The sequence below is a fragment of the Chanodichthys erythropterus genome, chromosome 17 (assembly GCF_024489055.1).
Source record: "Chanodichthys erythropterus isolate Z2021 chromosome 17, ASM2448905v1, whole genome shotgun sequence".
Classification (NCBI taxonomy): domain Eukaryota; kingdom Metazoa; phylum Chordata; class Actinopteri; order Cypriniformes; family Xenocyprididae; genus Chanodichthys; species Chanodichthys erythropterus.
Window position 1 is genome coordinate 21,483,082 of NC_090237.1, and position 8,721 is coordinate 21,491,802.

Genomic DNA, 8,721 nt, shown 5'->3' on the forward strand with positions numbered 1-8,721 from the left:
ACTACGGAAGTTGTTCAAAATCCTGCCACGCCACAGAGTGCCATGTTCATTGTTTTACATTAAATGTATATTATATTTATCTCAAATCGTCGTTAATGTACATACTGACTTCACCCTGTGCTGCAAGATACATCAGTTTTACATTCTTAGTTAAACAGCTTGAATAAAGTCTAAAAATGTATAATAAACGTAGCTTTTTCTTTCCTTTTGCTTTGTTGTGCCATTTTTCCATGTAACCTCAGTGTGAAATATTAAAGCATAGGCATATGTAACGTTTCCATATTGGCGTAAAACACTCCCATTGTGCAGCTCTTCTATCAGGAGTCGATTCAAAATTGAGCTTGCGGGTATATAATGCGCGCGACCAGTGTTGTGCCGAATTTTGACTGCCTGCCAAATTATTACCCCCCTCGTTGAAGCTGCTATCTGATTGCCTAATCCTAACCCCACCCCTAATCCTAACCCCTCCCCCACACCTAATCCTAAACCTACCAATACTAAGGGGGTAATAATTTGGCAGGGGTAGGAATTCGGCACCACACCGGTGTGCGATACCTGTGAGTTGTCAGATACGCGATGCTGCACGGCGCCGAGCTTCACGTCCGGTGTGCGACCCCCTTTAGAGGTGTTTTTGTTCTGATGGAGAAGGGTATGACAGTCTGATGGCACTGACAACACAGGATGTAAACGGCGTTTGACTTAGCCTGCGTCTCAATGTACATACTATCCATCCTAAATAGTATGTGACACTAGTAATATTCAATACTATTTAGGGTGGACGGGGTAGATAGTATGTACATTGGGATGCAGGGTTAGTATTTGCATGTTAAACACAGACTCTTACTTCCGCCTACGTCAAGCGTGGCCTTTTCAACGTAATTGCTTATTACGTGTCGTCACGAACGTGTATTGCAGAACAGAGCAAGGTGAGCAATTGTGCTTATAAAACTTAAACTTTTTTTTTTTTTTTTTTTTTTTTTTGATCGTTTCACTAGATAAGATCCTTATTCATCATCTGGTATCGTTTAAAGCCCTTTGAAGCTGCACTGAAACTGTCATTTGTCATTTGGACCTTGAACCATTTGGTGCCCATTGAAGTCCATTATATGGAGAAAAATCCTGGAATGTTTTCATCAAAAACCTTAATTTCTTTTCGACTGAAGAAAGAAAGACATGGACATCTTGGATGACATGTAAATTATCAGCAAAAGTTTATTTAAAAGTGAACTAATCCTTTAACTACATGTACTTACTATATATAAAGTTACAGTTAGTGTTTAGTTTAGGGTTAGTTACTTGTAATTATGCATAATTTACTGTTACTTACTTTAGTAAGTACTTGTAGTACTAATGTGTAACTACGGCACTGTAAAATAAAGTGTTACCAAAAACTCATAATTACGACTCAGTATCTCATGAGAAACGCTTGTATAATTTAGAGTTAATATGTCAATACTGAGAAAAAATCTCAAAAACATTCTTATAATCATGAGCAAATGCATTGAGAAAAAACTCATGATGAGAAACTCTCATAATGACTTAATATCTCATAATTATGAGAATGATGAGAAAATATGATTTTAGGTCATTATTACGGGAAAGTATCTTATAATATTGAGAACCTTTCTCATAATGAGTAAATATGTTAATATTGAGAAAAAAAATCTTATAATTATGACCCACTATCTCATAATGAGAAACTTTCTTATAAGTAAAAATGTCAATATAGAGAAATAAATCTCATTATTTGGACTCACTGCCTCATTATGAGAAACATTCTGTAAATATTGAGGACAAAAAACAATCATTATGATAGTTATGATAAAATGTATGATAATTATAAGATATGTCATTATTATAAGATTCTCATTGTTATTAGATGCTAAGTCATCATAATGAGAAAGTTTCTCAATATTATCAGATTATTCATATATGATATGAATCATATTTTTACTCAGCTGTGGTAGAAATGGGTTTCCATAGGGTTGTGCGTACCTATTGTTAGCACACACTCCTGGCTCCTAGAGTCTGCAGTGAGGCGAACTTAATTGCAGTGCAACACAAAAAGAATTGCCAGTCTACTGGAGTGAATCATTTGTAGCCTGTAGCACTTGAGAGGTGTGGAAATCGGTCTTCTTTAAAGACTCAACTCTATATCTGTAATTATCGCTTCCCTTGTGAGCGCTAATGTTTCTAATTAGTCAGTTTTACATTTTACGGCTCATTGGGACTATCGAACGCATGGCGCATGTGTACGGCCTCCATGATAGACCAGATGCAGCATTTCCCCTGGCGATCTCACATCTGTTGTGTCACAGGTATACACACATACACACACACACACACAAATCAATAGTGGCACTTAAAGTGAGATGTTTGAAAATTGCACAATATTGAGGGCGTTTGCAGGTACTGACGTAAAAGCTGCCCAGTGGTGAGCATTGACCTGCCTGTTTGCTGACGGAGACAAGCAAGATAAAGTTGGCCAGGGCGCTGTGACCTCATCTCAGAGGCTTATCTTCTCAGCTGTCTGATGCCTGGGACTTTATTGATCAGCCGTGTGGGAATCCATCATGCCTTGGGACCACCTTAGAGCCTACCAAAAAGGTAAAGATTGAGAGGGAAAAAATAAAACAGATAAAGAGAGCGACAGAAAGACAGGCAGAGAGGAGGATGAGGATGAGACATTTCAAGCATTTTGGAGGCTGGTTTCTAGCATGTTGGTGTCCATATCAGACTTCTTAACTAGTTTAACAAACCCATATGGCAAAGAAAAAAAATTAAGGCTGGCCCCTATAGTAGTCGACTATTAATTAAGTTACTTGACGAGAAGAGACTTAGTTGACCAAAATGTTAATTGCTTATATTTGCAGGGGAAAAAAATCTACAGGAAGTGGCAAAGTCATGCAGTCTGTGATGGACAGATCGCTAACAGCTGGTCTATGTGGTAATTACAGTACATCGGGCAGCAGCATCCAAATTCTCGCCTTTCATTCATCGAAATATGGCTTATCATCTGAAACATGTAAGTACAAGCAACTTTACATGACCGCTTGCTTTACCGTTAACCTAGAAAAATGTGGGCTATTCAAGTGTTTGTGTGAAAGCTGAATAGTAACGCACTTACTGCTTGACAGCTAACATGGAGGCGCCGGTGCGATCACTTGCACTTAAAATACTTCGTCATTTTTTGGTCATACAGATAAGAGTAATACATCTTTTGAATCTGTGAAGAGTCTACTTTTACTTTTGTGTTGTGATTCGACAGCAGCTTAGCGCTCCTTGCCCGGAAAGGTCACGCCTCTTACCATAACGTGGAGATGCATGCGCTCAGTTTTATTGTAAACATGTCTTTAATTTTACCCTATCAATTTGAGCCGGAATCAGACCCGGTGATTGGACTGCGGGATGAAAATAACAGCGTTTCGGCGACAAACACACTCTACAAACGCAACTGTTGTGTATTCCTGTGGGCGGAGGTTAGTCAAAAAACTGTTTTAGTGACGTCATTAACCCTTATGCGGTCTTCGTTTGGGAAGTACACTCAGGGTCTTCGGGGTCTCCACAGACCCCAGGCAACAAAATGCAATTTTGTAACAAAATACTTGTTTTTTTAAAAAACATTTAATTTTACTCTTTTTATTAATGTTTTTACTCCATGTTTGTACAGTTTTTGGAGGATTTATCATATTTTTTAAATTTATATAAATAAATTAAAAAATATTTTTTTAAAATAGGTTTTTATACAAAAACAGCTTTTTATGTAAAATTCACTTTATAAAAGACCCACATTTCTAAATTTCATTCATGGGGATAACATGGATAATTTGACATGGTTTAGTGTAAGATTTTTGCCCATCTTTTGGAAAATGCAGTTTTAAAAGTAAAAAAACTATCATTTTTACCAGTAGATGGCTGCAGAGCTCCACTATATGCTATGTGCTATCTGACTGACTGAAAGACATCTTTTCATAAGTTTTTTTCAGTTGGATTCATATCTAAATATTATGAAATCACAATTATAACAATAAAGGGTACTTTTTGTCAAAGTTTAGCATTTTTTGTAATGAAAAAAAATAGTTTTTCAATATTGTTACATTATGATGAGACTCCACTGTGAAAATGGACAAAATTCATCCTCAAAATCAACATTTTGGAAAAATTAATTTTTTTCAGTACAAAAAATGCTAAACTTTGACAAAAAGTATTTTTTATTGTTATAATTGTGATTTCATAACATTTAGATATGAATCCAACAAAAAAAAACTTATGAAAAGATGTCTTTCAGTCAGTCAAATAGCACATAACAAATAGTGGAGCTCTGCAGCCATCTACTGGTAAAAGTGATTTTTTTTTACTTTTAAAACTGCATTTTTCAAAAGATGGGCAAAAATCTTACACTAAACCATGTCAAATTATCCATGTTATCCCCATGAATGAAAGTTAGAAATGTGGGTCTTTTATAAAGGGAATTTTACATAAAAAGCTGTTTTTGTAAAAATATTAATTTATTTATTTATTTATATAAATTTAAAAGATACGAGAAATCCTCCAAAAACTGCACAAATATGAAGTAAAAACATTAATAAACAGAGTAAAATTACATTTGTTTTTTAAAAAGCAGTTATTTTATAACAAAATTAAATTTTATTGCCTGGGGTCTGTGGAGACCCCGAAGACCCTGAGTGAGACCCTTTTTTTTACACAAACAAAAAAACAAGATAACACTCCGATATTTTTTTTCTGTGTCGATCTAGAAAGTGTTAACAACGGTACAAAGTTTCATGTCATTTGGACAAAGAGAATATTTTTTTTTATTTGAGCAAACGTCGTTTGGGGTCTGTGCAGACCCCAAAGACCCTATAAGGGTTAAAGAAGGAAGTAGAGGGATGTAGTCCAAACTGGCCGTTCGATGTAGGCGACTTCTGTTAAATAAAATATCTCGCTTGGCATTGAACTTTGAGCTTTAAAATTTTACAGATTTTATTTATACTCTAACAACAACATTACACACTAACTAAAGTTTGAGACATGGGATCACGAAGAACGGGACCTTTAAGTCCCTACAGTAGCCCTAAATGGACAAACTGCTCTACAGAGTGCATTTCTTCACTATGTTGTTGTTGTTGTTCTACTTCGTTGATGTTTTTAGAGGCAGCTTGCATTATCACTACATTGAATACACACAAAGAAGAAGAAGTAGTAGTAGTAGTAGTAGTAGTAGTAGTAGTAGTTGAAGCAGAGACTGTTCTTTATTAGAAGTAAGAAGAAACCTCATTGGTTGACTGGCTACTCTTTCCTGTCTCAGACGGCAACATCTTTGTCCTGTGTTGGCCACCATAGCTTCACTATGTGCTTTGAAAGGGAGGGGTAAGCGGTGGACTGAGCAATTCGCAACCTCACTGGTAGAAAAATTTACACACTGCACCTTTAAAGGTATACTAAGCAACTTTTGGCCCTCTAGTGGTTAAAAACAAAACTGCATGCATTCAGTGGAAGAACATTGTTTAGGTTGTGCTTCATCTCTGCGTGATGATGAGGTATTTTTGTGGTATAAGCTCCATATTCCTCCATAGCTTTAGGATGTGATGTGTCCAGCAATACAATATTGAAGATGGTAACAGCAGAGAGAAGAAAGAAAAGAGAAAACTCAACAGTGACATTGTAGACTATATTACAGAAAGTAATAACTGGTTCTCTGAGCTTAACACCCTAGCAAACACCCCTCAGACTGTAAATTGGATCAAGGAATGAAATCTTTCACCAGTTCCAGGGTAGCCTTGGTTTTAAAGAAATCATTTGCTGCTGTTTTCTTGTTTCTCATTTGTATGTCTCAAAAGAGTTAAATCATTTTTAAGAATTTGACTGTATTTTTTTTTTTAACTGCCAGGCAGAACATTACTGCAAAAAATAAAATGCTTTTGTTAGTAATTCTGGTATTTTAAGGACCACCATTCTCCGTTTAATGAGGCAAGAGAAAGGAGTCATGCAGACAGAGGCAGACTCAAATTATAAGTGAATGACTAGGACAGAACAGGTTTATCTCCATGTTAAGGTAGGTAGAAAACAATGTACTATAAAAATGTTCATTGATTATGACAGTTCATCGTTCTGGAATTTAGTGAGAGCAAATTAATTCAGTGTGAGAAGTGTCTGGATTTCAGGTGTTGCATTGAAAAGAGCAAGGTTTTCTCATGCTGTAAGAAACATTTCACACTGAATTTATGATGTTGGGAACAAACTCAAAATCACACAAAGCCATTATTCAGGAAAACAAATATTGCCTGACACATTAGAAAATTGTGCAGCATATTAAACTCTCTAGCAGCAACATCTGCGAGAATGAAAATAAATGAATACTGTCATTTTTGTAATAAATCTCCAATATTTACAAAATCTAATTTCCATTACATTTCAAATTATGTGTTGTGTTTAATAGCATTCTGAGGTGGAAATGACAGTGATGGAAATGACATTTTAAACATCTTTGGAACATAACACCTTTGTATTGCTAAAGCTATTGTCATAGCTAGCATATTTCATCTCAATTATCCTCTTCACTGACACTCTTGTCTTGTGACTCTTTGTCACTAACATGGAAAAGCCAGAAATATATATATATATATATATATATATATATATATATATATATATATATATATATATATATATATACATACACACACACAGTGGGTACGGAAAGTATTCAGTAATTAAATGTTTCACTCTTTGTTATATTGCAGCCATTTGCTAAAATAATTTTAGTTCATTTTTTTTCCTCATTAATGTACACACAGCACCCCATATTGACAGAAAAACACAGAATTGGTGAAATTTTTGCAGATTTATTAAAAAAATATGAAAAATTGAAATATCACATGGTCCTAAGTATTCAGACCCTTTGCTGTGACACTCATATATTTAACTCAGGTGCTGTCCATTTCTTCTGATCATCCTTGATATGGTTCTACACCTTCATTTGAGTCCAGCTGTGTTTGATTATACTGATTGGACTTGATTAGGAAAGCCACACACCTGTCTATATAAGACCTTACAACTCACAGTGCATGTCAGAGCAAATGAGAATCATGAGGTCAAAGGAATTGTCTGAAGAGCTCAGAGACAGAATTGTGGCAAGGCACAGATCTGGCCAAGGTGACAAAAAAAACTTCTGCTGCACTTAAGGTTCTTAAGAGCACAGTGGCCTCCATAATCCTTAAATGGATGACGTTTGGGACGACCAGAACCCTTCCTAGAGCTGGCTCTCCGGCCAAACTGAGCTATCGGGGGAGAAGAGCCTTGGTGAGAGAGGTAAAGAAGAACCAAAAGATCACTGTGGCTGAGCTCCAGAGATGAAGTCGGGAGATGGGAGAAAGTTGTAGAAAGTCAACCATCACTGCAGCCCTCCACCAGTCGGGGCTTTATGGCAGAGTGGCCCGACGGAAGCCTCTCCTCAGTGCAAGACACATGAAAGCCTGCATGGAGTTTGCCAAGATGGTGAGAAATAAGATTCTCTGGTCTGATGAAACCAAGATAGAACTTTTTGGCCTTAATTCTAAGCGGTATGTGTGGAGAAAACCAGGCACTGCTCATCACCTGTACAATACAGTCCCAACAGTGAAGCATTGTGGTGGCAGCATCATACTGTGGGGGTGTTTTTCAGCTGCAGGGACAGGACGACTGGTTACAATCGAGGGAAAGATGAATGCGGCCAAGTACAGGGATATCCTGGACGAAAACCTTCTCCAGAGTGCTCAGGACCTCAGACTGGGCCGAAGGTTTACCTTCCAACAAGAAAATGACCCTAAGCACACAGCTAAAATAACGAAGGAGTGGCTTCACAACAACTCTGTGACTCTTCTTGAATGGCCCAGCCAGAGCCCTGACTTAAACTCAATTGAGCATCTCTGGAGAGACCTAAAAATGGCTGTCCACCAACATTTACCATCCAACCTGACAGAACTGGAGAGGATCTGCAAGGAGGAATGGCAGAGGATCCCCAAATCCAGGTGTGAAAAACTTGTTGCATCTTTTCTAAAAAGACTCATGGCTGTATTAGATCAAAAGGGTGCTTCTACTAAATACTGAGCAAAGGGTCTGAATACTTAGGACCATGTGATATTTCAGTTTTTCTTTTTTAATAAATCTGCAAAAATGTCAACAATTCTGTGTTTTTTCTGTCAATGTGGGGTGCTGTGTGTACATTAATGAGGAAAAAATTAACTTAAATGATTTTAGCAAATGGCTGCAATATAACAAAGAGTGAAAAATTTAAGGGGGTCTGAATACTTTCCATACCCACTGTATACAGTAATCAACTAAATGAAGCCCTGGTGAGCATAAGAGACTTCTTTCAAAAACATTAAAAATTCTTTTTGACCTCAAACTTTTGAACAGTAGTGTAAATATAAATCATATATTAATAATAAATCATGGTGGATTTAAAAAATATGAAAAAGTATTAAATCTAGACATAAAAGGCATGTGAAAAGTTGCTAAAATAAATAAAAATAAAAGGTAAATACTAGTTAGTAACTGTTATTTGAATATTATATAACACTAAACAAAATTTTAATAAAAACTACATGTAAATGTAATAAAAATCCACCCCGACACATACTCTTTGCAAATCTTTGCCTCTTCCTATTTGTTGTATTTGACGGATATCAAGAGCTAAGCACACAGATGGCTAACTGTAAGTCATGAAAAACAAGAAAAACA